The sequence below is a fragment of the Canis aureus genome, chromosome 11, assembly GCF_053574225.1.
Source record: "Canis aureus isolate CA01 chromosome 11, VMU_Caureus_v.1.0, whole genome shotgun sequence".
In the NCBI taxonomy this organism is placed as follows: domain Eukaryota; kingdom Metazoa; phylum Chordata; class Mammalia; order Carnivora; family Canidae; genus Canis; species Canis aureus.
This window is the reverse complement of record NC_135621.1, coordinates 6,591,218-6,612,790: the sequence shown is the minus strand read 5'-3', so window position 1 is coordinate 6,612,790 and position 21,573 is coordinate 6,591,218. Positions and strand designations below refer to the sequence as shown.

At 36.6% G+C, this 21,573-nt stretch overlaps 1 long non-coding RNA gene and 1 pseudogene across 1 annotated transcript in view; both read right to left on the bottom strand.

Annotated features, from left to right (window-relative positions):
• The window catches only part of LOC144322933 (uncharacterized), a 187,433-nt gene that overhangs the window by 131,468 nt on the left and 34,392 nt on the right, over window positions 1-21,573 (bottom strand). The window lies entirely within an intron of this gene.
• LOC144323125 (translationally-controlled tumor protein-like) lies at window positions 20,184-20,621 on the bottom strand (annotated as a pseudogene).

Below are 21,573 nucleotides of genomic sequence, written 5' to 3'. Positions count from 1 at the left end.
GCATCACGGATACACAGAATTCAAGTAACTGTAACAGATTATGTGTAAGAGGCTGTCATGATGAGTGAAACTTTAGTGAGAAGAAGAAATGTGTAATGATATTTTGAAAGAAGTTCTGTAGTGTGATATACTATCTCATTCTCTCCTTGATGTTCTGATGAAAGTTTCAGTAAAGATTTCTATAGCTTTTCAATGCTTTTGGAAGGAGGCTTTTTTTTTTTTTAATGTAAGGATATGGTGAGACTAAATTTAATACAGGAGACAGTTTTATATAAGTTATAAATAAAGTCATGAACCAGTATCATAAATAATCAGAAACTCAACACTTATGGAACATAGAATTATAAAATGATACCAGAGCTTAGAGTCTGAGCCCCTTATAACTATTGTTATGTACACTTAATTGATTTACCAACAGTTCTTAGCTTACTCTCATATATATAAATGCAATATATATATATATTTATCATGAACATATATATTTATATATGTATATTACATATATATATATATATTCAGTTGTACATTAGTTTTCCTTTAAAAATTTCCTATTTCTCTACTTATGTTCCTACTGAGATTAGGACTACACCTTTAAGCAGATAGCAATTCTAAACTATTATATGAAAAAGCCATTATATTTTAAGATTTGTCTTTACCTTGATCATTTCTCTGTCTTCTCCTAATTTTTTTTTTTTTTTTTTTTTACAATCCACCTGCCTCCAAGGGCCTATCCTGCTGTGGCATCAGTGATTCAGTGATTCCTAGAATGAGACGTTCCTTTGGATTAAGGCCTTGCTTTCAGAAAGCCCTGGCTCAAACATAAACGTGATGGGATATAAATCAGACAGTTAGGATTGGGAACACAAAAAGCTTCAGAATGCACATTATTACTGCCTTTGAGAAGACAACCTGGCTTGTAAGGCTACAGTCGGGTAGCCACCTCCAAATAAAGTTTTTTTTTAAAGAGGGAGTATCACAAAGTTAAGTTCCAGAAGGAGTATTATTTCACTCTTAATAATGGTCGAGAACACAGGTACTCGGGACAGACTGAGTGGGTCTGAAACTTGCTTCACTCCCTTTTAGGAGAGTAATCTCAGGCAAATCACTTAACCAGCATGAAGTTCAATTTCCTCATCTGTAAAATGGGGACAATATTGCCTACCACAAAGGGTTACTGTGGGGATTAAATGAGATAAAGCAATGTTGGATGCTTACCATGCTAGAACATTTTAAGGACTTAATTTGTGACTATGCAAAAGGAATGCATTCTTGTCTTTTGCATGGTTTTCTTGTATCTTTTGCCCATTTTTATTCCCTTAAAGCCTTACTCTAACTTTGTCCCAGGTTCCACAATGTATTCTAAATCATTTTACTTTATTTGGCCTATTTCATTTTGACCTGCATTCTCCTTCTTATCATAAACACATAAAAGCTAGTCATGGCATTTGAGCAAAGGGAATAGATTCCTTCCAGTATTCCACTGGTTAAAACCTCATTCCCCTTGTTCATCTCCCCTGTACAGCTGTCATGATACATCCTTCTTCTTCTAACACACATTCATCTGCTGCCAGCTTATCTCCCAGAGCACCTTGACCCTCCTTATCTTACCTTACAAACCTGCCTTTTGGGCTCTGTTTTCTTGCCTACCCCCATTTTGCTACATGTCTAATCATCAGGAAGGGCACAGAATGAAACTAATTTTGTTTAAAAAGAAATCATGTGCACATGCAGTTTGAGAAAGATAGCTCTAGCCATACGAATCATGGAGAGAAAACACACATAAGTACAATTTCTGTATATTGCTATTTTCATGTAATAGTTTTATTTTTTGGATTTAATTTCCTCCAGTTTTAAAACTTATATGACTTCATTTAGATGACCTTTTTCTTATGTTTCTTTCAAGCATCAAAATAGGAAATAGGGTGTTTGCAACATGCTCATTAGCCTACTTGATGATGGATAGATTGACTTAAGATTTATGCTTTGAGGAAGAGGTGATCTGTTGAGAATTTCTCAAAAAAAAAAAAGTCTGCATAAATATATTGATGACATTACGTTAGAAGATCATAATTTTGGAAGACAAAATAACACTATGATGTCATGCATTACTAGTGCATAATATTTCCTGGCAAGGAGGTTATCTGTCTATCTCAAATATATGTAAAATCCTCTACCAGAACACTATCTGGAGGGTCTACTTCCTGAGGCTACTTCTGGTGCCAATCACTGTTTCAATCAGGATCCAGGCAGGTTCAATGATAGAAGAGATTACATGTCATAGATGTAGGCAGGGTTACAAGAACAGCAAAAATTACTGTGCTTAGGGTTGAAGGAGCAAGGGGAGAAAATTGTGTACAAAGTCGAGAGAGAGTTGTAGAAGTGAAAAGGGGGCCCCCTGGTGGAAGTTGTAGTTTTCAGGGAATAAAGGTACTGTTTTTTTTTTAAAGAAACAGGTATATTGAGATATTTGATTTTTTTTCCCTACTTTTCATCTCTCTTAAATTGAGTTATTAAGTTTTTGGTGATTTTACACTATAACTGGCTTTATTGAAAACATTTCATTTGTTTCAGTATGTGACATAACTATATGAAAAGGGATAGAGATACATTTAATTTATATTTAGATATAAATGAAAGATATAGATTTTGATATGAGTATTATTTCATGCAATTCATAAAGAGAACTATCATGGAATTAGTAACTAAGGGAGATTATTTTTCTTTTCCTGGAAAATGTTGATAAACATTTCATAGATAGGCATTTGTTTGTGTATAGTAGGATTATGCTATAATTTTATCAAACAATAGAAAAGAGGGCAGTATAATCTTTTAATTAGCATATCAAGTGGAATATAATTTTCAGGTTGGCCCTTACTTATTGATTTCCAAAATGATTAACTGTTACATAGGAATGCATTTTTTTTTTTTTTGCAAGGACTCCTCTTTTTAAATTCCCTTTAAATAAAGTCTTTAAAAATGATGATCAAGGGATGCCTGTGTGGCTCTTGATCTCAGCTCAGGTCTTGATCTCATGGTCATGAGTTTGAGCCATGTATTGGGCTCCACACTGGGCGTGGAACCAACTTAAAAATGATCAAAATAATTGTCCTCATTACTTCTTTTTTAATTTTGGAACAAGGAGGCACATTGAAGGAGAAATAAATATTTAGAAAAGGCAAAGCACAGAATATAAATCACCCTGACTCTCAAAATCATTGTCTTAATAATCTTACTTTTTTATATTAATTTACCTCACAATTTTTCTAAAATGAGTGCCTATAAACATGTTTCCACTAAAAAAAATACAAAATGGAAAGCTTTTCAGACTGTGAAATAAATGTACAATATGTTTTAGAAAAATAGTTTTGATACCAAAAAAATCTAACTTGAATTTTAGTTCACCTAACTTATTTAACTTAAGGATTAAAAGGAAAAACAACTATTTTAGTTAAAAGGCAGATTTAAGAGAGAAAAAAACCTGCTAACTGATAATTAGTAGAGAGAATTTTATCCAATCTTAAAAGTTAATTTACTGACTCATCCTTACCTTCAGTCTTTTTATAACACACACACACACACACACACACACACACACTAATTCACACATCTTATCCAATCTAATTAGCTGGTGACTTGTGCAATATTTAACACAGAAGACAAGGATTATATTGGTCTTAATTAACAGGTGTTTTTGAGCAGCTTTCATATACTAAGCACTGAGCTGGTCACACAAAGGGGAGGGGGGAACCTATCAGTCTAAAAGACAGTTTAATTATCATAGATGGAGTTGGGTTTGTGTTTCTAGGGTTCCTTGTGTATTAATCTGCAGAACAGTTATTTTCTTCATGTTTATATTCTCCTGGCAACCTATCCAGATTTCCAGAAGCTCATCTACATGTAAAGGTACTTCATTCCTCATAGTCTAGCACCCCGTGTTTATCAGAGTCTGTTAAATGTGCTTCTTGACAAAAGCAGAGCTTTCAGCTTAGTGTACTTTTTAAAAAGTTTTCTTATACCAGCATCTTAACAGTCCTGAGAGCTATAGGAATAAAATCATGTTTGATTTCTCACTCTCTCCTTTGACTTTGTCATTCAGTCCATCACTATCTTGTCACTTTGCCCTTTGGGACACTGCTGAGACCCACTCATTATTCACACTGCCACTGTCTTTATCTAGAATTCATTTACCTTGTGCCAGGGCTACTGAGACAGCCTTCAAGGTAGAGACCTGTCTTCAACCTCTCTCCTATCCAATTTATTCAACCCTCAGCAACTGGAATTATTTCCCTCAAAGCAACATGACCTTCCTTCTCATTATCTCGAAGTAGCTGCCAGCAGTGTTTCTTCTCAAGTCTAATCTTTTGATCCTTGCCTTCTAGGAGCTTGACCTTTAAGTCCGCTATTACCTAATCTATTTCACTCTTGCTTATGCGGTGGGTCAGCTCTTCAGGACAGACCTACGTACTAACCTCTGAGCACCTACCCCACCCAGTGAGGCATTGGGGTGTTCTTCTTCCTGTGGAATTGGCTTCTGGCTATTAACTCTACCTTTTCCTTCAAAACTCTGTCCCAGGCTCAGTTTCTTCAAGTTGTTTTCTTCCAATAGGTTTGTGTAGTTTAGTAATTTAATCTGATTTGCTTTTCAAGTTTTTATTTTATGTGTCTCTAAACAGCTGATTACTGAATTCCTGTAATGTATACCAAAGACATGTGTCAATAAACAGGAATGGGATCAGGAAGTGAGATCCAACCAGATTTGTAGGATTCTAAACATCTCCCACGTTGCCCCACAAAATGATTTTAAGATATGGTCTACCTCTAAATTGGATCCATATCTCAAAGGTTTGAGTACTTAATCTAAGTTTTTTCCCTTTGTCATTGCCTTTAATTTTAAAGCTTCAATCTTAATATATTACCTAGCATGTATTTTGATCGGGATGGCATCTGTTGGGTTCTTTAGTTTGAATATTAAGCTTTAGACATGAAGTTCATATTTTAGATATCATAACATCAAATAGCTTTTTTTTTTCAAGAGTACTCATCTTTATAGTGTTTTTCAGGGATGAAACGTAAAAAATTAGGCAGAGTTTCCCTGGCCCTCTTTGGCCCTCTTCTTTTTATGTGCTTGGACTCAAATCCTCTAAAGCTGTCATGACTCAGGCTAGATACGACAAGTCTTCCACAAATTTGAGAGTCTTACTTGGCAACCCATCCCTCCTTCACCTCAGCCTCTGATTTTAGGTTTCTGAAGCAGCCTTAAAATTAAGCACAAATTCATTTTCTCTGTAGTAGAAGGTGATCAGAGTCTCAGGCAAAGCTTGAATAGTTCTTCTTGACCAATTGTATGTTATGTCTGGCTATGAACAGCTGAGCAGAATTGTTGTGAATAATAATGATGCTGATGATAAGAACAATCACTACCATTTATCACACAGTTTCTGTATAGGGCTGACCTCCCACTGAGGGTTTACAGGAAAGTTTCTGGCATTGCACTATGTGCTTGGCACACATTACAACATTTAATCCTTATAAAACTCCTAATGAGGCCATTTAACAGGCAAAGAAACTGGCGTACCAAAAGGTTAAATAACTTAGAAAGGATCACACTGTAAGTAACTGAACTAGGTTTAACTGACTCCAAACCCAAGTCCTAAAAGGTATCCTAGGAATCCAAAATATCAGACTATCTGGACATGATGATGTATGAGAAAATAGGGGAAAAAAATCTTGGAACTTATCCTTACTGGAAATTCTGAGAGCTTGGTAACATTATCTGAACAGCATAGCAATAAATATTTGAAATTAGGGAATGACTATAGGTTTGAAGAGGGAAATGCAGTAGAATGAAGCAAAACTGAACTAATGGTTTAAGTGATCATCTTTTTAAGGAATGATTCTGTTCTTATACTGACATAGAGACACACATACAGGCAGCAAAATATATAAAGTTCTTATCAGATACTCAGAAAAGATGTGTTTCTTTTTGGAAAGTAGCCACATGTATCGCTTCTTTGAAACAATGGACATTATTTCTACTACATATAGAGAACTTGGCCATACTCTGCAAATAGTTGCGTGATAATAACTAATGCCAGATAGATAATTCAGAAAAATGTGAGACTATTTTATGTGTGTATTTGTATGCGCTGCCAACGGTTCCTAATGGAATAATTTGTGTTCTTATTTATTTTGAAAGGCTTATTTTAGGTATTTCATTAAAACCACCAGATTAAGTATCTCATAAGAATGACTAAGAAGGAGAGGTGAAGGAAAAGGAGTAAATATACCTACATGATTATTACTTTTTATACCTTGTTATGAGAAATGAAACTAACCACTGAATTTAATTAGTAATTGCTCTAATCTACTCTACATTAATTAATTATGATATATCCTAAGCACAAGTAGAGCACAGTTTCTGCATTATGTTTTATTTACTTCTGCCAAACTTTGGAAAAGAACCAAAACTCTTAGATACAGAATCAATGATTCTGCTTTCCTGGACTCTGAAGCTTAGAGGTTATATAGGACAAAATTATTTGCAAGTGTGAAGTTGATAGACTCTTTCCATTCCATCTCTATGAGTACCGTATTCACATATGGACATATAAAAACGTATATTCATTGAGAAATTATCTCATGTATCATAGTAATGGAACTTGAGTTGGTTCTACATCCATTAGTTGAACACTCCATTTCTTGCCAGTTGAATAAAAGTTTTAAAGTTTAATTAAAAAGTCTATGTCAAAAAAGTCTATGGCATAATTGATACTCTCCTTTTCGATTCCTAGTAAAAAGAAATCTGTTATAATGAAAATATCTCTTTGTGTTTGTCTTTCTCTGTGTGTGTGTTTAAACAAGAACTAGGCCCATATAAGATAGTCATAAAAATCATTTCTTAAAAGCAAAGAAGTGATTAAAAAACCTACCTTTACCCAAAGACAAGAGAAAGGACTCCCAAAGGCCAAAATTATAATAATTTGAGCAAAAATAGTCATATCTACTTCCCTTTACCTCCTATACCTTGTACCTAGTTATGTACCAGACAAACTTCTATTCCCTAAGCTTTTTTAAGCTAATGCTGTGTGGTGGATATTGCTCTGAGTTTTGTGTATACAAGCAAATATAATAAAGTTGTTACCTTTCAAGAATGTAAAAAATGTCATGAAATTATTTTCAAACTTGAAGTAGCCTTTCAGCTTGGTGTGACCCCTGAGTGCAAGATGGATCACCAGCATCTATACTATAACCACAAACCAAAATTCACCCGTGGCTCTTTCTCTTGTTCCATCAGCTGAAAACTGTAGGGTCTGATCCAGCAATACTTTCTCAATATGTGCCACTAATGTAAGTATATGAAGGACAGAGGCTTCAAGCTGAACTAAGTAATGTTTCTTGAATGAATTATCTAAGATCATCTACCTGACTAAAGAAACAGTCCTAGACCTTTGTGTGTTGTCATCTTCTTACAACTAAAATAGCATGACTTGGTATCAGGATAAAGTTGGGAGTAGAAATTACATGGAAGCAATTACATGGTGGTCATACAGATTTTTTCAAGATCATTTATCAAAATAAAAAAAAAAAAAGAAAAGGAAAAGGATAAAAAGAAGGACATTCTCATGGGAATTACCAAATATGAAAATTGCCTTTAGGAATCTTGTCTCATTTCAACTTTGAAGGTTATCACACTCCTCATATAATTAGATTTTTTTTCATCTCTGTTCACATTTCATCAGTAGAATGCCAGCCAGTTACATATTTCACTTCCATAGTACGTACTTTGTTTAATAGACAATATAGTCTGAAATATTTTACTCTGAAACACTATTAGTCTTTAGCTTAAAAGCACTAAATAACCCACAAAGAAATTCTTCTGTAATGGCTACTATTTTGTTCTGATTTGCCTATTGCAACGCAGACTGGTAGTCCGACATTGCCTACAGAGGTTCTATTTTGTATAATGTAATTGAAAATACTGCTTTGTAATCTCAGAATTTAGCATAGACATAATTTTTTTTTTTTTTTCCAATATTTTTTTTTTATTGGTGTTCAATTTACCAACATACAGAATAACACCCAGTGCCCGTCACCCATTCACTCCCACCCCCCGCCCTCCTCCCCTTCCACCACCCCTAGTTCGTTTCCCAGAGTTAGCAGTCTTTATGTTCTGTCTCCCTTTCTGATATTTCCCACACATTTCTCTCCCTTCCCTTATTTTCCCTTTCACTATTATTTATATTCCCCAAATGCATGAGAACATATAATGTTTGTCCTTCTCCGACTGACTTACTTCACTCAGCATAATACCCTCCAGTTCCATCCACGTTGAAGCAAATGGTGGGTATTTGTCATTTCTAATAGCTGAGTAATATTCCATTGTATACATAAACCACATCTTCTTTATCCATTCATCTTTCGTTGGACACCGAGGCTCCTTCCACAGTTTGGCTATCGTGGCCATTGCTGCTAGAAACATCGGGGTGCAGGTGTCCCAGCGTTTCATTGCATTTGTATCTTTGGGGTAAATCCCCAACAGTGCAATTGCTGGGTCGTAGGGCAGGTATATTTTTAACTGTTTGAGGAACCTCCACACAGTTTTCCACAGTGGCTGCACCAGTTCACATTCCCACCAACAGTGTAAGAGGGTTCCCTTTTCTCCACATCCTCTCCAACATTTGTTGTTTCCTGCCTTGTTAATTTTTCCCATTCTCACTGGTGTGAGGTGGTATCTCATTGTGGTTTTGATTTGTATTTCCCTGATGGCAAGTGATGCAGAGCATTTTCTCATGTGCATGTTGGCCATGTCTATGTCTTCTTCTGTGAGATTTCTGTTCATGTCTTTTGCCCATTTCATGATTGGATTGTTTGTTTCTTTGGTGTTGAGTTTAATAAGTTCTTTATAGATCTTGGAAACTAGCCCTTTATCTGATATGTCATTTGCAAATATCTTCTCCCATTCTGTAGGTTGTCTTTGAGTTTTGTTGACTGTATCCTTTGCTGTGCAAAAGCTTCTTATCTTGATGAAGTCCCAATAGTTCATTTTTGCTTTTGTTTCTTTTGCCTTCGTGGATGTATCTTGCAAGAAGTTACTATGGCCGAGTTCAAAAAGGGTGTTGCCTGTGTTCTTCTCTAGGATTTTGATGGAATCTTGTCTCACATTTAGATCTTTCATCCATTTTGAGTTTATCTTTGTGTATGGTGAAAGAGAGTGGTCTAGTTTCATTCTTCTGCATGTGGATGTCCAATTTTCCCAGCACCATTTATTGAAGAGACTGTCTTTCTTCCAATGGATAGTCTTTCCTCCTTTATCGAATATTAGTTGCCCATAAAGTTCAGGGTCCACTTCTGGATTCTCTATTCTGTTCCACTGATCTATGTGTCTGTTTTTGTGCCAGTACCACACTGTCTTGATGACCACAGCTTTGTAGTACAACCTGAAATCTGGCATTGTGATGCCCCCAGATATGGTTTTCTTTTTTAAAATTCCCCTGGCTATTCGGGGTCTTTTCTGATTCCACACAAATCTTAAAATAATTTGTTCTAACTCTCTGAAGAAAGTCCATGGTATTTTGATAGGGATTGCATTAAACGTGTATATTGCCCTGGGTAACATTGACATTTTCACAATATTAATTCTGCCAATCCATGAGCATGGAATATTTTTCCATCTCTTTGTGTCTTCCTCAATTTCTTTCAGAAGTGTTCTATAGTTTTGAGGGTATAGATCCTTTACATCTTTGGTGAGGTTTATTCCTAGGTATCTTATGCTTTTGGGTGCAATTGTAAATGGGATTGACTCCTTAATTTCTCTTTCTTCAGTCTCATTGTTAGTGTATAGAAATGCCACTGACTTCTGGGCATTGATTTTGTATCCTGCCACGCTACCGAATTGCTGTATGAGTTCTAGCAATCTTGGGGTGGAGACTTTTGGGTTTTCTATGTAGAGTATCATGTCATCGGCGAAGAGGGAGAGTTTGACTTCTTCTTTGCCAATTTGAATGCCTTTAATGTCTTTTTGTTGTCTGATTGCTGAGGCTAGGACTTCCAGTACTATGTTGAATAGCAGTGGTGAGAGTGGACATCCCTGTCTTGTTCCTGATCTTAGGGGAAAGGCTCCCAGTGCTTCCCCATTGAGAATGATATTTGCTGTGGGCTTTTCATAGATGGCTTTTAAGATGTCGAGGAATGTTCCCTCTATCCCTACACTCTGAAGAGTTTTGATCAGGAATGGATGCTGTATTTTGTCAAATGCTTTCTCTGCATCCAATGAGAGGATCATATGGTTCTTGGTTTTTCTCTTGCTGATATGATGAATCACATTGATTGTTTTACGGGTGTTGAACCAGCCTTGTGTCCCAGGGATAAATCCTACTTGGTCATGGTGAATAATTTTCTTAATGTACTGTTGGATCCTATTGGCCAGTATCTTGTTGAGAATTTTTGCATCCATGTTCATCAGGGATATTGGTCTGTAATTCTCCTTTTTGGCGGGGTCTTTGTCTGGCTTTGGAATTAAGGTGATGCTGGCTTCATAGAACGAATTTGGAAGTACTCCATCTCTTTCTATCTTTCCAAACAGCTTTAGGAGAATAGGTATGATTTCTTCTTTAAACGTTTGATAAAATTCTCCTGGGAAGCCATCTGGCCCTGGACTCTTGTGTCTTGGGAGGTTTTTGATGACTGCTTCAATTTCCTCCCTGGTTATTGGCCTGTTCAGGTTTTCTATTTCTTCCTGTTCCAGTTTTGGTAGTTTGTGGCTTTCCAGGAATGCGTCCATTTCTTCTAGATTGCCTAATTTATTGGCGTATAGCTGTTCATAATAGGTTTTTAAAATCGTTTGTATTTCCTTGGTGTTGGTAGTGATCTCTCCTTTCTCATTCATGATTTTATTAATTTGAGTCTTCTCTCTCTTCTTTTTAATAAGGCTGGCTAATGGTTTATCTATCTTATTAATTCTTTCAAAGAACCAACTCCTGGTTCTGTTGATCTGTTCCACAGTTCTTCTGGTCTCGATTTCGTTGAGTTCTGCTCGAATCTTTATTAGCTCCCTTCTTCTCTTGGGTGTAGGATCTATTTGCTGTTTTTTCTCTAGCTCCTTTATGTGTAAGGTTAGCTTTTGTATTTGAGTTCTTTCCAGTTTTTGAATGGATGCTTGTATTGCGATGTATTTCCCCCTTAGGACTGCTTTTGCTGCATCCCAAAGATTTTGAACGGTTGTATCTTCATTCTCATTAGTTTCCATGAATCTTTTTAATTCTTCCTTAATTTCCTGGTTGACCCTTTTATCTTTTAGCAGGATGGTCCTTAACCTCCACGTGTTTGAGGTCCTTCCAAACTTCTTGTTGTGATTTAGTTCTAATTTCAAGGCATTATGGTCCGAGAATATGCAGGGGACAATCCCAATCTTTTGGTATCGGTTCAGACCCGATTTGTGACCCAATATGTGGTCTATTCTGGAGAAAGTTCCATGTGCGCTTGAGAAGAATGTGTATTCAGTTGAGTTTGGATGTAAAGTTCTGTAGATATCTGTGAAATCCATCTGGTCCAGTGTATCATTTAAAGCTCTCGTTTCTTTGGAGATGTTTTGCTTAGAAGACCTATCGAGTATAGAAAGAGCTAGATTGAAGTCACCAAGTATAAGTGTATTATTATCTAAGTATTTCTTCACTTTGGTTAATAATTGATTTATATATTTGGCAGCTCCCACATTTGGAGCATATATATTGAGGATTGTTAAGTCCTCTTGTTGAATAGATCCTTTAAGTATGATATAGTGTCCCTCTTCATCTCTCACTACAGTCTTTGGGGTAAATTTTAGTTTATCTGATATAAGGATGGCTACCCCTGCTTTCTTTTGAGGACCATTCGAATGGTAAATGGTTCTCCAACCTTTTATTTTCAGGCTGTAGGTGTCCTTCTGTCTAAAATGAGTCTCTTGTAGACAGCAAATAGATGGGTCCTGCTTTTTTATCCAGTCTGAAACCCTGCGCCTTTTGATGGGGTCATTAAGCCCGTTCACATTCAGAGTTACTATTGAGAGATATGAGTTTAGTGTCATCATGATATCTATTCAGTCTTTGTTTTTGTGGACTGTTCCACTGAACTTCTTCTTAAAGGGGAATTTTAAGAGGCCCCCTTAAAATTTCTTGCAGAGCTGGTTTGGAGGTCACATATTCTTTTAGTTGCTGCCTGTCTTGGAAGCTCTTTATCTCTCCTTCCATTTTGAATGAGAGCCTTGCTGGATAAAGTATTCTTGGTTGCATGTTCTTTTCATTTAGGACCCTGAATATATCCTGCCAGCCCTTTCTGGCCTGCCAGGTCTCTGTGGAGAGGTCTGCTGTTACCCTAATACTCCTCCCCATAAAAGTCAGGGATTTCTTGTCTCTTGCTGCTTTAAGGATCTTCTCCTTATCTTTGGAATTTGCAAGCTTCACAATTAAATGTCGAGGTGTTGAACGGTTTTTATTGATTTTAGGGGGGGATCTCTCTATTTCCTGGATCTGAATGCCTGTTTCCCTTCCCAGATTAGGAAAGTTTTCAGCTAGAATTTGTTCAAATACATATTCTGGCCCTCTGTCCCTTTCGGCGCCCTCGGGAACCCCAATTAAACGTAGGTTTTTCTTCCTCAGGCTGTCGTTTATTTCCCTTAATCTATCTTCATGGTCTTTTAATTGTTTGTCTCTTTTTTCCTCAGTTTCCCTCTTTGCTGTCAACTTGTCTTCTAGGTCACTCACTCGTTCTTCCACCTCGTTAACCCTCGTCGTTAGGACTTCTAGTTTGGATTGCATCTCATTCAATTGATTTTTAATTTCTGCCTGATTAGCTCTAAATTCTGCAGTCATGAAGTCTCTTGAGTCCTTTATACTTTTTTCTAGAGCCACCAGTAGCTGTATAATAGTGCTTCTGAATTGGCTTTCTGACATTGAATTGTAATCCAGATTTTGTAACTCTGTGGGAGAGAGGACTGTTTCTGATTCTTTCTTTTGAGGTGAGGTTTTCCTTCTAGTCATTTTGCTCAGTGCAGAGTGGCCAAAAGCAAGTTGTATTGGGAAAAAGAGAAAAAGAGAGGAGAGAAAGAAGGAAAGAAAAGAGAAAGAGAAAAAAAAAGGGAAGAAAAAGAAAAAAAAACGAAAAAAAAGAAAAAAAGAAGAAAAAGAGAAAGAAAAAGAAAGGAGAAAAAAAGGGGGTGGGGGAAGGAAACAAATCAAAAAGCAAAACAAAACAAAACAAAACAAAACAAACAAAAAAAAAAAAACCAAAAAAAAAAAAAAAAAAAAAAAAAAAAAAAAAAAAGGAACCACAGGGGAGTATCTTCTGATTCTGTGTACTTTAAGTCCCTTGGCTTCTCCTGGAAGTTGTCAGTCTAGCTGATCTTCTGGGGGAGGGGCCTGTTGTGTTGATTTTCAGGTGTTAGCAGTTGGGGGAGCTGCTGTGCCCCTGCCTGGTGCAGGGCTCGGTGGGGGTTGTTTACCCCGTGAGGCCGCAGGAGGAACAGCCCCAGTGGCGGGGCAGCTCTGGAAACGTGGATTCAGCTCCGGCAGGAACTCCGTCTGCAGGGCCTGGAGGTTCTGGGGCGGGACCGCTGATGTGCTCAGCTGGGGCAGGAGCGTCCTCGCTGTCCTGGGCCCTCCCGGCCTCTGCCTGTCCCGGGGGAGGCGGGATCCTGGGCTGTGTCCCGGCGCCCTGTGCTCCGGAGCCTGCGCTGGTGGATTCGCGCTCCCGGGCCGCGCAACCCCCTCCGCGGAGCCGCCGCCCGAGCCCCTCCGAGCTGCTCCTGGAACCGCGCAGCCCCCTCCGCACGGAGCCTCTTCCTCCGCCCGAGCCCCTCCGAGCTGCTCCCGGGGCCGCGCAGCCCCCTCCGCGGAGCCGCCGCCCGAGCCCCTTCAGCTGCTCCGGGTCCCGCCGGGTCCCGCCGTGCGCGCTGCAGCCCTTAGGGAGCTCGGCGCACTCTCCTGGGGCGCAGTTGCTGTTACTGTCCCCGGGAGCCCGAGGGCATCCCCGCCCTCCTGGGTCCTGCTCCAACTCCCCGCGAGCCCCTTTCCCCCCGGAAGGTCGGTGCAGCTCCTGCTCCTCCGGGACGGGGCTCTCCTGTCCTGGGGACACTCGCCCCGGCCTCAGCCCGGCTCCTCGCGGGGCCCCTCCCCCTTGGAGGCCTTTGTTTCTTTATTTCTTTTTCCCCGTCTTCCTACCTTGATAGAAGCGCGAACTCTTCTCACTGTAGCATTCCAGCTGGTCTCTCTTTAATTCTCAGGCCGAATTCATAGATTTTCAGGATAATTTGAAGGTTTTCTAGGTAGTTTGGTGGAGACAGGTGATTTGGGGACCCTACTCTTCCGCCATCTTGCTCCTCCCCCCCATAATTTTCTTAATGTCATTTAATTGCAATGCCATGAAAACCTCTAGGGATAAAAAATATTAAATATTTAATTTTAGAAGACACAAGCTATAGTCTACAAACATAATTACCCAATGGTATGTGACATATTTGTATCTATTAGACATTCTTTTAAAATTCAATTCATTTTAATAAACGTGTATTGAAGATAACTAAAGGCATTTTCAGATTATTTATATGCTCTCTATCCTTGCTCATGGAGTCGATTGATATTTTTCTGCTTATCATCAAATTGTATGAAATTTACTGTTGTGACTATTTTAGTACTTTAAGAATTTTAAGACTCATTATTTTAATAAACTTGAGATTCTTTAAAATTGAAAATACTTGCTCCAAGATCAAATATTGATACATCTTTTTCTGATTATATTCTTCCACTTTTTTAGAATTGAGCATGACATTCAGAAACTTGGTTAGCTGAAAACGATAAAAAGGGCAAGGGGACACCTTACCTCCTCTTTCTGAGATTTTTCTCTCACTACTGACCTTTTCATGAAAGAACATGCAACACTTTCTAATTATGTATCCATTGCGAATGCTCTACCTCTATGATCAGTAACCATTGTAAAAATCTAGGAAGTTCAGCCTGCAGTTTATGGGAGAAAAAAAAAAGCATCCTAATGTTACATATTTCCTGCCTTAGTTTTGTGTGTGTGTATGTGTGTGTGTGTATATATATATATTTTTTTTTTCTACTGGAATCTCAACTGTTATTGCCAAAGTATGAAATCATATACATCTGCTTTATGTTTAATAATGGAAATAGTTCAACTATCCTTTTAAGAGCTTTCTGCAATAAAAGAAATTAGTTACAGAAAATAGAGATGGAAAAGAGCTTTCAGTAAAATAACCTTTTTAATTTTTGAAAAATTTCAGTGTGAAATTTGATATTTTATTACAACCAAATTCCATTCAGTATCATCTTTGAATTGTGACGTGGCACTAAAAATAAGTTTCTAAGTTTTAAAATACGTTTTAACTGATCTCACCATGTTTGTTTTTGAACTTTGAGGAATACATGCAGGAGGTACACATTTGAGTATGGATCTTTTCTTTTAGTTTATATATGTGAATTTCATTCATGTTGTTGTCTGTAGCAATGATTTCTTTTTTATTGCATATGCTATTTCACTTATGAATAAACCATAATTTATATATTCCTTCTACTGTTGATGAGCATTGGAGCAGGACTGCTAAATAGTCATGTCATGAAAATTCTTATATATAACTTTGTCTTTTGGTTCATACATGTATGCATTTTTCTAGGGTATATATGTAGGAATAAGAATTGTTTTATACAGAATGCAAAGATTCTGATTTAGTAGATACTACCAAAAAAACTCCTCCTAAGTGACTGCAGTAATTTATATTCTTATGAATAGTTTATAAGACTTTAAATTTCACCACATCCTTGGCAACACTCATTATTGTTAATTTAAATTCGCCAGTGGGCAGATATTTTTAATATCTCATTGTTTTATGTTCTATTTTCTCTTATGACTGAATAGATTCATAACATTTTTATGTACTTATTATTAGAATGTCCTCTTTAATAAAGTGCCTGTTCAAGTATTTTGCTCATTTTTTTTTACTGAATTTTATAGAGTTGCCTGAAATGTTTTTATTGATGTGTAGGAGTTACTTACATATTCTTAATATTTGTCCATTATCATACATATGCATTGCAAATATCTTCTACTCTGAAACACCATCTATTAAATTTTTTTTATGAATAGAAGTCCTTAATTTCAATAAAGTTAAATTAATAGATAGGTTCCACTATGGTTAGTGTATTTTGTATTGTTTTTAAGAAATATTTTCCTACCTTAAGAATATGAAGATATTCTGTTTTCTTCTAGAAGAATTTTTTTTACTTTTTATATTTGACTAATCTATATTGATTTTTTAAAAATGTATTTTAGGGATCAAAATTCTCACCCTACCCACTTTTAAATGTCCAACTGACTATACTTACTTAACCATACTTTCCACAGTGCACTGCTATGACCTCTAGTCATATATAAAGTGAGCATATGAGTGTGTGGGTTGGTTTCTATATTCTCCATTTGCTCATATGCCTGTTTGTTTATTCTTGACCAATACTACATTATCTTTATTACTGTAGTTTTATAGTGTAAGTCTTCTGAGTTTGTTATAATTCTCTAATAGTAACTTGTCAATTTTTGTCCTATGCTACATAAATATTCAAATTAACTTGTCAGTTTCCACATATCACAAAATCTGAAAAGGGTTTGATTGGGAGTGTTTATTATTAGTTAAATTTGAGATAATTGGGCATTTTTGTAATATCCTCTTCTAACACATAGACATGGAGTGTACTATTATTTGGATCTATTTTAGTGTTAATATTGCATGTAATTTACTAATCAGAAGTCTTCTGGTGCATTTGTTAAGTGTACTACTATGTATTTGATATTTTAGGATACTATGGTAAATATTTGATGTTTTAGAATAGTACTTTTTAAATACATTTTGTTTTGTTTTCCTATATCTCAAAGGATATAGGAGTTGCTGCTATATAGAGTATAATTATTTTTTCTAACATTTTATTATAAAAAATGCCAAATAAATGGCAAAGTTGGAAGAATTTTGCAGCATACACAAAGATTCTACCTTCAATATTTTTACATAATTGCTATCACCCATCACTTACATTATACTCACCTAGATTCTAAAGATAAAAAGAAAATACTGAAAAATGCCAACAAATGAAAAAGAAACCTATACATATATACACCTTGGTAACCTGTGAAATATTAAACAAAAGAATGGTCTTAAAATCATTAAGAAAAAAAGACTGTTTTGAATTACTAATTGAATTAGTCAATAAAAGTTCAATTAGTAATTATATTTAGTCAATAAAAATACTCTCCATCAGAAATTATAGAAACTAAAATATGTAACATGATATTTTCAATGTGCTCAAGGAAAATAATACACCCAGTTATTTTCAGATAAAGAAAAACCAAGACTGTCTCAGGTGGACTCTCACCAAAACTAATTACAAATATGTAATTCAAGAAGAAAATAAAGCAACTTTATAGAGAGGCCTAAAGTGAATATATAAATAAAAAGCAAGAAATTAATAAATGGGTGCATGTAAATAAGATTAATAAGTTTGGCTGAATAGAAAAATAATGTTTAGTGGATATTATGGGCTGAACTGTGTTCCCCTCAAATTCATATGTTGAAGTCCTAAGCTCCATAACCTTAGAATGTGACTCTGTTTAGAAACAGGGAACATAAACAGGCAATTAAGTTAAAGGGAGTCAGTAGGGTGGACCCCAATCAAATTGATTGGTGTCTGAACATTATAAGAAATTAGGACACAGAAAACAGAAGGATGATCTTGTAAGGACTAGCAAAAGGTAGCCATCTGCAGGTCAAAAAAAAAAAAAAAAAAAAGGCCTCAGAAGAAACCAAACCTGCCACACCTCGATCTCTGGCTTCTAGCATCCAGAATTGTGAGACAGTAAGTTTCCATTGTTTAAACACCCTGTCTGTGCTATTATGTTATAAGAACCCTAGCAAACCAAATAGTGAGATTTTAAAAGTTCAAATTAAAAAATTCAATAATAGCACAAAAGTGATAAGGACTAAATGGAGTGTTCTAATATCTTCATTATTCAAAAAAAAAAAGGGAGTGAAGATACTAATTATCTCAAATTTTGATGAGTCAGATATTCATGTTTATATATGTAGGGCAACATCTAAAAGAAATCAAGTATTTATCTCCCAAATGACTAGAAGGAAATGTGTGTAATGATAAAAAAAAAAAAAAAAAAAAGGAAAATAAAGTAAAAAAACAGAACGGGGAGGGGGGCAAAAAAGAGAAGGAACAATAGCAAACATTAAATAATACACTGGCATTTGTCCAATTATATCAACAAACAATGTAACTTCCATTTAAAAGACAAAGGCTTTTTTTTTGTCTTTTTGATTTTAGCCATTATGACAGATACATTATAGTTTTGATTTGCATTTCCCCATTGCTTAGGGATGTTGAATGAGTATGTGGAGAAAAAGAAACTCTCATACATTGTTGGTGAGAATGCAAAATAGTGCAGCCACTGTGGAACCAGTATGGTTCCTCAAAAAATTAAATAGAAATATCATATGATGCAACAATTCCACTACTGGGTATTTTCCCCAAAGAAAACAGACACCAATTTGAAAAGATTATATGCACCCCTATGTTTATTGAGCACAATTTACAATACTCAAAATATAGAAGCAGCCTAAGTGCCCATTAATAGATGAATGCATAAATATGTTATATAATATATACGTTATATATATATATATATATATATGTTATATAACTCAGGCATAAAAAGGTAAGATTTTGCCATATGCAACAACATGGGTGGACTAGAGGGTATTATGCTAAATGAAATGTCAGAGAAAGGCAAATACCACATATTTCCACTCATATATAGAATCTAAAAACAAAATAAATGAATAAACAAACAAAAAGCAGAATTAGATCTATAAATACAGAACAAACTGATGGGGAGGGGGGTTGGGAGATGGACAAAACGGGTGAAGGGGAGTAAGAGATATAAGCTTTCAGTTATAGAATGAATAAGTCATGGGAATAAAAGATACAAAATAAGGAAATAGTCGGAATAGTAATAATGTTGTATGGTAACATATGGTAGCTCCCTTGTGGTGAGCATAGCACAGTGTACAGAGAAGTAAAATCACTATCGTGTATACCTGAAACTAGTGAAACATTGTACACCAACCATAGTGCAATTAAAGAATGACAGTAAAAATTTTTTTTTTTTAAATTTTTATTTATTTATGATATTCACAGAGAGAGAGAGAGAGAGAGAGAGAGAGGCAGAGACACAGGCAGAGGGAGAAGCAGGCTCCATGCACTGAGAGCCCGACGTGGGATTCGATCCCGGGTCTCCAAGATCGCGCCCTGGGCCAAAGGCAGGCGCCAAACCGCTGCGCCACCCAGGGATCCCGACAGTAAAATTTTTTTAAAAAGCTAAAGACTGGGGATCCCTGGGTGGCTCAGAGGTTTGGCGCCTGCCTTCAGCTCAAGGCATGATCCTGGAGACCCGGGATCGAGTCCCATGTCGGGCTCCCTGCATGGAGCCTGCTTCTCCCTCTGCCTGGGTCTCTGCCTCTCTCTCTCTCTCGTGTGTCTCTCATGAATAAATAAATAAAATCTTAAAAAAAAGCTAAAGATTGTCAGTCTGGCTAAAATAATCCAGCAAGATAATTAAAATAAAAACAAGGTTTCACTAAAAATATGGTTTGTGTTGTTCATTGAAGAAGTGGGTAAAAATTAGTATTAATATAGAATATTTGAACCATATCATTAACATGTTTGACTAAACTGACATAAAATACTGCACAAACTACGTGCATTTCAAGTACACATAGAATATTTGTAAAACTGGACCACATAATGAATTATAAGAAAAATCTCAAGCAATTTCAAGAATTTGAATCATATACCTTTGACCAAGTCATAAACCAATGACATAAAAGGAGTTTTAGAAAGGCTGTGTGTCAAACTTTTTTTTTTTTTTTTAGTTTAAATGCATTTTATTTTCAGAAAACCTACATGACATGTTTTGTTTTTCTTAAAAACAATGCCTCCACCCCAAATAAATCAAGGTCAAAATAAATGGAGAGCCCAAGATGACATCAGTCCCATTTGTCTGAGTCCTGGCATTGTGTGGATGAAAAGCAGCAGCCAGTTACCACAATAGGTGATACCTCCAAAGTTAACAGCCAAATTCTTTTAACTTTTTTCCATTTCTAAATCATCCTTATAGAAAATCATATACAGGGTCTCACCACCCTCACAGTAGTCCAACAGAGCAACCATGCCATCTAGAATCATGTTTTCACCAATAAAGAACTCAGAGTTTTTTTAAATTGGCAAGAATGTATTTGATTCGTTCTGCAACCCCTGCCACAAAAGATTTTACTCTATCTGGCCTCTGTTCTTCAAGTTTGCCTTTGATTGATTCCATATAATCTTTGATGTACTACTTGCAGAGTTCTTTTGTGAAGCTGTTTTCCTGCAAGTGATGGTTCATGATAATATCAACACCAGTGACTATTGTGGTTTTGGTACCTTTGCCCTCAGGAGCTTCCATGGAGGCATTTTCATCAATGAACGAGTCATCAGTGTTACCCTCTGTCCTACTGACCATCTTCCCCTTCACCTCTAGGCACAGCCATCCGTCACGGCTGATGAGATACGGGTAGTGATCATGCCCACTGTTGGAGAGAGATGATGGCAGTGCTGGTTTAGCAGGAGCCAGAGCTCTGAGCCAGCATGGTGCAGTCAAAGCAGCATCCAGCAGAGGGTTGAGGAGACGTGGGAATGGGTGGGAAAAAGCTGTGCCAACTGTTTTAAAAATACACTTTTAAGTAACTTGTGGGTCAAAGAAGATTAAGAAAATATTTTAACCTAAAAGGTAATACAATATCGTTCATATAAAACCATTTGAAAAAGAAACAAACAAACGTGAATGCTCAGCCATATGGGGCAGACTGCAATAGTCCAAGCATTCAATTGACAACAAATATGAAAATCTGGAATTATTATTTTTTTTTGGTATTTATTTATTTACATAGAAAGGAAGAGGGTAGGAGCAGAGGGAGAGGGACAAGCAAGCAGACCATGCTGAGTGCAGAGCCCCACCAAGGGGCTGCATCCCACCACTCTAAGATCATGACCTCAGCTGACATCAAGAGTCCAAGGCTTAAACTGAGCCACCCAAGGAGCCTCGGAATATATGGAATAATTATAAAAATCATATGTATGATGGCTACATATTGCTGAAGGAGCAATGAAGACTAGAAGAAGTTAAACTCAACAGAGGTGATAAATTTTCAGAGATGAGCTGATGTTCTGCGATTATCTTTCGAAGCATTCTGACTCTTGATTGCCTATCCTGGTTGCAGGTTAGAAACTGAATCTAAGCTTGACCCAGGCACAAGGCCACTGAGAGGAACAGAGAAACCAACTATGTTTCTGGAGGTCACACAAGGCTGGAGTAATATATTGAAAACTCTAGGGCCCTACACCTCTTGACTGATTACCATCTCAATGAAAGTTGCCCAGAAAAATACAGGATGCCCAATTAAATTTGAAATTTAGATAAACAGAATACTTTTTA